This window comes from Hypanus sabinus, chromosome 31, assembly GCF_030144855.1.
Source record: "Hypanus sabinus isolate sHypSab1 chromosome 31, sHypSab1.hap1, whole genome shotgun sequence".
NCBI classification, from domain to species: Eukaryota; Metazoa; Chordata; class Chondrichthyes; order Myliobatiformes; family Dasyatidae; genus Hypanus; species Hypanus sabinus.
Window position 1 is genome coordinate 28879449 of NC_082736.1, and position 8101 is coordinate 28887549.

Genomic DNA, 8101 nt, shown 5'->3' on the forward strand with positions numbered 1-8101 from the left:
GTCATAGTCCGTAATAGTAGCTGAGCATTTTTGTCAGTTGTACAACAGTTTCTTTTCCAGATTCAAAATTGGTTGCGTTTGCAAAACAGGGTCAAAAGCTTGTCATTCTCTTAACTCATCGTCAGGAAATCTATTATCCAAGTGATTACACACAGGTTGAATGAATCGAGTAATAGGAGCAGTATCGACATCAGTACTTATCGATGCAAGCTGATCTTCCACTTTGTCACTCCAATAAACGGCATGGATTATATTCTTTAACACATAATAAATGATTTGCTATTTCACAAATATATTAGCATAGATTTCAAATTATATGAGTGTAATTTCAAAGTTAGGTGAACATTGCATAAAGGAGAGCACCAGCTGCTTGGCAACGAAGGCGATGTGCGTGGGGGTATTGCGGTAACTGCGCGGCCATGCACCTGCCCAGCCCAGAGGGAACAGTGCTCCCAGCAGCTCCTTAGACTCTGTAGGTGGTCAACACAAATGACGCATTTCACTCTACGTAGCGATGGAGATCTGATTAAGAAATCTGAATCTTGAAACTTGAATTATCCAGCTCCTTTCCCCAGTGCTGATAATGTGTCCTTGGGAGCCATGGCAACGCTATGAGGCTGGCCCACGTGGACCTACCCTTGAGGAGGTGGCATTGGCTTTTGCCTTGAACCACTGCTTTCTGTGTGGTGAAGGTGATACTGAAGGTATTCCCGGATTAGGCCCACTGTCTGTTTTATGTCTTAAAGTGGGAGGAGCTTAAAAATGGGGCCAGAGGGTGACTTCTTCCAGTTCATCCGTGGAACAGTTTAAGTTCTTCTCTGTACTATCTCTCCTTTCCTTTCCAAGGTGGCGGGGGTCCCGTCGGAGTCCGTGATCTACAGCTGCTCTCAAAGTGAGGCTGTTCACTTTGAGGCGGCGGGTTCCCACTCTCGGAGCAGCCCAGCATATTCGATATCTCCGGGAGCGGCCTGGAAGGTAGCGGACCCTCAGGGTGCGGCCCCGCGGCCGTGCGGGCGACCCAGTTCCTCGCCGAAGCGTCGCAGGAGATCGAGACATCTCGACTGCGGTGTACGCGGCTGTCGAAGTTAGCAACGCTGCAGGCCGTAGCGTCGCTGTGGCAGAGGTGATACCTCTCCCTTGTTAGCGAGAGAGAGCCTGCGGCATGTCGAAGTGCTGGGATGAATGGAGGTTTTTGATGGACTTGCGATCGTGGTCTCTCCGGGAGCTAATGCTTGCATGGTGGTGAGGGAGGGGGCTGATGCTTTTACCGAGGCAGGTGGTGGGGGGGGGGGGAGAGTTGGTGCTTTGCTGCCATTTGCGTGTGGGAAGGGGGAGGGGTCCTTTGGGGTTTTAATGTTTCTCTGTCATTCATTCTTTGGGGTTTTGTTCTGCTTTGCGGATGTCCGTGAAGAGTAAGAATTTCAGGTTGTATACTGTATAAATTCTCTGATGTTAAATTGAACTAGTAAAACGCAATGGAGCAGGGTGTGATCACACCTGGAATATTGTGTACTGCCTTTGTTTCCTTGCAGCTACAGCAAGCTATCAGGAAGGTAAATGAAATGTCTGGAGGGATTGAATTTAAGAGCAGGGAGTACAGAGTAATTGTACAGGGTACTGCAACTATACAGGGTACTGGTGAGGCCGCACCCGGAGTACCGTGTGCAGTTCTGGTCTCCTTACTCGAGGAAGGATATACTGGCTTTGGAGGCGGTGCAGAGGAGGTTCACCAGGTTGATTCCAGAGATGACGGGGTTAACCTATGAGGAGAGATTGAGTCACCTGGGTCGTAATTTAGAAGAAATTACTCTCTGTAATTTAGAAGAATGAGAGGGGATCTTATAGAAACATATAAAATTATGAAAGAGATGGATAAGATAGAGGCAGGAAAATTGTTTTCGCTGGTCGGTGAGACTAGAACTAGGGGACATAGTCTCAAATTTGGGGGAGTAGATTTAGGACGGAGATGAGGAGGAACTGCTTTTCCCAGAGAGTGGGGAATCCGTGGAATTCTCTGCCCAGTGAAGCAGTGGAGGCTGCCTCGGTAAATATATTTAAGACAAGGCTGGATAGATTTTTGCATAGTAGCGGGATTAAGGGTTATGGGGAAAAGGCAGGAGGGTGGAGATGAGTCTATGGCTAGATCTAAAATAAGTACGTGTTCAGCACAGTATTGTGGGTTGAAGGGCCTGTATTGTGCTGTAGTTTTTCTATGCTTCTACACTTCTATGTATCAGCAATGATCTTATTGAATGGCGGGGCAGGCTCGATGGGCCGGATGGCCAACTCCTGCTCCTATTTCTTAAGTTCTTATGTGAAGCAGGGTATGATCACATAAGACCATAAGACCATAGATATAGGAGCAGAAGTAGGCCGTTCGGCCCATCGAGTCTGCTCTGCCATTCAAGCATGGGCTAATCCAATTCTTCCAGCTATCCCCACTCCCCTGCCTTCACCCCATACCCTTTGATATCCTGGCTAATCAAGAACCTATCTATCTCTGCCTTAAATGCACCCAATGGCTTGGCCTCCGCGGCCACTCGTGGCAACAAATTCCTCAGATTTACCACCCTCTGACTGAAGTAATTTCTCCGCATCTCAGTTCTAAATGGACGGCCTTCAATCCTGAAGTTGTGCCCTCTTGTCCTAGACTCCCCAACCATGGGAAATAACTGTGCTGCTTCCTACTAATCAACCAACGCCCTAACCATGCAGATAACTTTCCTGGAATGTCAGATAGGGAGGGATTCTTATCTTGCTAAGCAGCCTCACCAAAGGCCTTCTGAAAGTCCAAGTATACAACATCCACTGCGCCCCCTTTATCTGTCCTGCACGTAATCTCCTCAAAGGAATCTAACAGGCTTGCCAGGCAGGTCCCAGAAAAAGGAAAGAAAAGTTGCGAGGAGGTGAGTTGTCGAGTCCTTGAAAATGAGTCCGTCAGTTGCGGATTGAGTTCAGAGTTGAGGCGAGAGAAGTTATCCACACCGGTTCAGGAGCCTGGTGGTTGTAAACTGCCCCGTGATTAGGCGAGGATTGAATTGAGGGACAGCTCGAAGAGCAGGAGGGCCGATTCCCCGCTTTATCTCAATAAAAAAAAATACACTTCCATCGGCGCGCCACAGAAGGCATGCCCTATCCTGGGGCATCGCATCTTCAAAACAACTGCAGGGAGTCGCGCACACATCACAGAAGCCAGCCCCCCGCCCTGCCCGTGAACTCTGTCGGCCCTTCTCGCTGCCTCAGTAAAGCAGCCAGTGTAATCAAACCCAGGCATCCCATTCTCCCCCTCCCTCCCATCGGGCAGAAGGTGCCGAAGCCCGAAAGCGCGAACCGCCAGGCTCGAGGGCAGATTCTATCAACGGTCCCCTCGCGCCAAAAAAGGTGAACCTCCGACCTAAAGTTCTCCCTCGATATCCACCAGCCTTGCACTTCCCCTGTAATGGTAGCGCTCGGTTCTGTGTAGTTATAGGGTAATAGTCATTCCTGAACCTGGTGGTCTGGCGCCTTACCCCCCCCCCCACCTGATGGCAGCAGTGAGAAGAAGGAAGCGCGTGGATGGCGAGGGTCCCCGATGATGGACATTGTCTTCTCCTGTCAATGGTCAATAGGTGCAGGAGTAGGCCATTCGGCCCTTCAAGCCAGCACCGCCATTCACTGTGATCATTGCTGATCATCCACAATCAGTACCCCGTTCCTGCCCTCTCCCCATATCCCTTGACTCCGCCATCTTTAAGAGCTCTATCTAACTCTCTCTTGAAAGCATCCAGAAAATTGGCCTCCACTGCCTTCTGAGGCAGAGCATTCCATAGATCCACAACTCTCTGGGTGAAAAAGTTTTTCCTCTCTAAATGGCCTACCCCTTATTCTTAAACTGTGGCCTCTGGTTCTGGACTCCCCCAACATCGGGAAAATGTTTCCTGCCTCCAGAGTGTCCAATTCCTTAATAATCTTATATGTTTCAATCAGAACCCCTCTCATCCTTCTAAATTCCAGGGTATACAAGCCCAGTCTCTCCAATCTTTCAACATATTACAGTCCCGCCATCCCAGGAATTAACCTCGTGAACCTACGCTGCACTCCCTCAATAGCAAGAATGTCCTTCCTCAAATTTGGAGACCAAAACTGCACACCATACTCCAGGTGGGGTCTCACCAGGGCCCTGTACAGCTGCAGAAGGACCTTTTTGCTCCGGTACTCAATTGCCCTTGTTATGAAGCTTTCTTCACTGCCTGCTGTACCTGCAGGTGTGCTCAATGGTGGGGAGGGCGTTACCCCGATGGATTGGTTCGTATCTACAGCTTATGCAGAGTTCCTTCCATTGGAAATGAGACAAAGGGATTGCTAATGAGGTCGGGGACTGAATACTTTGATCTGCAGTTCACGACTGCCAGAAATTGCAGATTAAAATGCTGGTCCTGCTTACCTCTATTCCAATTCATTTACCAGGGCCATTGTTACCTAAGCTACTTCTCTCTCCGCTCTCTGAAAATTATCAATGTGCAGAGACGCCACAAAGCAGCACAGGACAAGCGCATTCATATTCATGAATCAGCAGAATATTGGGAATATGACAGGGACTTGCACTTAAAATGCTAATCAACACGTGGCCACACCAGGGGTTTGTTTCTGCAAATTACCGATTCCGACGCTCAGCTGAACGATTAGAGAAATGAGCCACTGGCCCAGGAAGGAGCACAGATGCGGACGTGAGCTCCCTGGAAGCTGATGGCGGAGGATATCAGTCCAAATGGTAGGGCATTGAGGAATGCAGAGGAACAGAGAGATCTAGGAATAACAGTGCATAGTTCCCTGAAGGTGGAATCTCATGTAGATAGGGTGGTGAAGAAGGCTTTTGGAATGCTGGCCTTTATAAATCAAAGCATTGAGTATAGGAGTTGGGTTGTAATGTTAAAATTGTACAAGGCATTGGTAAGGCCAAATTTGGAATATTGTGTACAGTTCTGGTCACCGAATTATAGGAAAGATATCAATAAATTAGAGAGAATGCAGAGACGATTTACTAGGATGTTACCTGGGTTTCAGCACTTAAGTTACAGAGAAAGGTTGAACAAGTTAGGTCTCTATTCATTGGAGCGTAGAAGGTTGAGGGGGGATTTGATCGAGGTATTTAAAATTTTGAGAGGGATAGATAGAGTTGACGTGAACAGGCTGTTTCCATTGAGAGTAGGGGAGATTCAAACGAGAGGACATGATTTGAGAGTTAGGGGGCAGAAGTTTAAGGGAAACACGAGGGGGTATTTCTTTACTCAGAGAGTGATAGCTGTGTGGAATGAGCTTCCTGTAGAAGTAGTAGAGGCCAGTTCAGTTGTGTCATTTAAGGTAAAATTGGATAGGTATATGGACAGGAAAGGAGTGGAGGGTTATGGGCTGAGTGCGGGTAGGTGGGACTAGGTGAGATTAAGAGTTCGGCACGGACTAGAAGGGCTGAGATGGCCTGTTTCCGTGCTGTGATTGTGATATGGTTATATGATACTAAGGTAGGTGGCGTTGTGGATAACGAAGTAGGTTTTTCAAAGCTTGCAGAGAGATTTAGGCCAGTTAGAAGAGTGGGCTGAAAGATGGCAGATGGAGTTTAATGCTGATAAGTGTGAGGTGATACATTATGGTAGGGCTAATCAAAATAGGACATACATGGTAAATGGTAGGGCATTGAGCAATGCAGTAGAACAGAGTGATCTAGGAATATTGTTGCATAGTTCCCTGAAGGTGGAATCTCATGTGGATAGGGTGGTGAAGAAAGCTTTTGGTATGCTGGCCTTTATAGATCAGAGCATTGAGTACAGGAGTTGGGATGTAATGTTAAATTTGTACAAGGCTGAATTTGGAGTATTGTGTACAGTTCTGGTCACTGAATTATAGGAAAGATGTCAACAAAATAGAGAGAGTACAGAGGAGATTTACTAGAATGTTACCTGGGTTTCAGCACCTAAGTTACAGAGAAAGGTTGAACAAGTTAGATCTTTATTCTTTGGAACGTAGAAGGTTGAGGGGGGACTTGATAGAGGTATTTAAAATTATGAGGGGGATAGATAGAGTTGACGTGGATAGGCTTTTTCCATTGAGAGTAGGGGAGATTCAAACAAGAGGACATGAGTTGAGAGTTAGGGGCAAAAGTTTAGGGGTAACACGAGGGGGAATTTCTTTACTCAGAGAGTGGTAGCTGTGTGGAATGAGCTTCCAGTAGAAGTGGTAGAGGCAGGTTCGGTATTGTCATTTAAAGTAAAATTGGATAGGTATATGGACAGGAAAGGAATGGAGGGTTATGGGCTGAGTGCAGGTCGGTGGGACTAGGTGAGAGTAAGCGTTCGGCACAGAGTAGAAGGGCTGAGATGGCCTGTCTCCGTGCTGTAATCGTTATATGGTTATATGATAAGAAACCCATGGCCTCCCCAGCTTCGATTAGACGCATCCACCACTGCGCGCCCCCCAGTCCCACACTCCCTGCCATCCTTGATCCTCCAGGGAGCATCGTTTTTCACCCTCCACCCAGGATCTTCTCACTGATGCCATCGGGAAGGAGGTGCAGGAGCCTCAGGTTCCACACCACTGGGTTCAGGAACAGTTACTACCAGGCTCCTGAACCAGCGTGGATAACTTCACTCACCTCAACCCTGAACTGATTCCACAACCTATGGACTTTGCAATCATGTAGTCAATATTATTTATTACTCCTAAATTTATTATTTTTTGTGTATTTGCACATTTTTGTCATCTTTTACACATTAGTCTTTGTCCATCTTTCTTTGTGTGTAGTTTTTCATTGATTCTATTGTCTTTCTTTGTATCTACTGCAAACTGTTGATGGCAGAATATAGTATAAGTGGTAAGACTCTTGGCAGCGTGGAGGATCAGAGGGATCTTGGGGTCCGAGTCCACAGGACACTCAAAGCTGCTGCGCAGGTTGACGATGTTGTTAAGAAGGCGTACGGAGTATTGGCCTTCATCAACAGTAGGAATGAGTTCAAGAGCCGAGAGGTAATGTTGCAGCTATATAGGACCCTGGTCAGACCCCACTTGGAGTACTGAGCTCAGTTCTGGTCACCTCACTACAGGAGGGATGTGGAAATCACAGAAAGGGTGTAGAGGAGATTTACAATGACGTTGCCTGGATTGGGGAGCATGCCTTATGAGAATAGGCTGAGTGAAATTGGCCTTTTCTCCTTGGAGCGACGGAGGATGAGAGGTGACCTGATAGAGGTGTACAAGATGATGAGAGGCATTGATCATGTGGATAGTCAGAGGCTTTTCCCCAGGGCTGGAATGGCTAGCACAAGGGGGCATAGTTTTAAGGTGCTTGGAAGTAGGTTCAAGGGGTAAGATTTCAAGGGTGTGTGGAATGCACTGTCAGTGACAATGGTGGCAGTGGATACAATAGGGTCTTTTGATAGATGGGTACATGGAGCTCAGAAAAATAGGGGGCTGTGCGGTAGGGAAATTCCAGGCAGTTTCTAGAGCAGGTGGCATAGCTAGCACAATAAGTGCCTCAGAATAACAGACAGTACACCGCATACAATTAAAAGATTTAGCTTTGTAATTGCTAATTTGACTAAAGGGTTCTTCTCCATGTGCCTTGTGCATTGCACACTCGGGCAATCACGGCTCTCCACATTGAACGATCCCTCGCAGCGTCAACGACATCGCGCACTTTTCGATTTGTTAGTTCTTTTGCAGTGTCCGTATATTTTCTTCTTTGCCTTCCTCTTCCGCGTTGCCAAGGCCTACGGCCTTGTCACGTAAGGCATTCTATTTCTGATGACATGGCCCAGAAAATTTAAGTTTCCTCTCATTTAATGTTCTCATCAAAGATCTTTTTGTATGGGCAGGTTGAGTACTATCTCATTAGTTACCCTATCTCAGCCTTCTTCTAAGAAACCACAATTCTGTTGCTTCTAAGTTTCTTTGGAGTTCTGGTGTTATAGTCCACGTTTCGGAAGCGTACAGCAAGATTGACCAGATGTAACGTTTTCGTAGCCTAAGCCTTGTTAGCAAAGGGTTAAGGCTGATTTATACTTCTGCGTAGCGGCCTACACCGCAGCCTTCGTGAGCGGCCTGCGCCGTTGTGAGAATTTACACCTGTGCG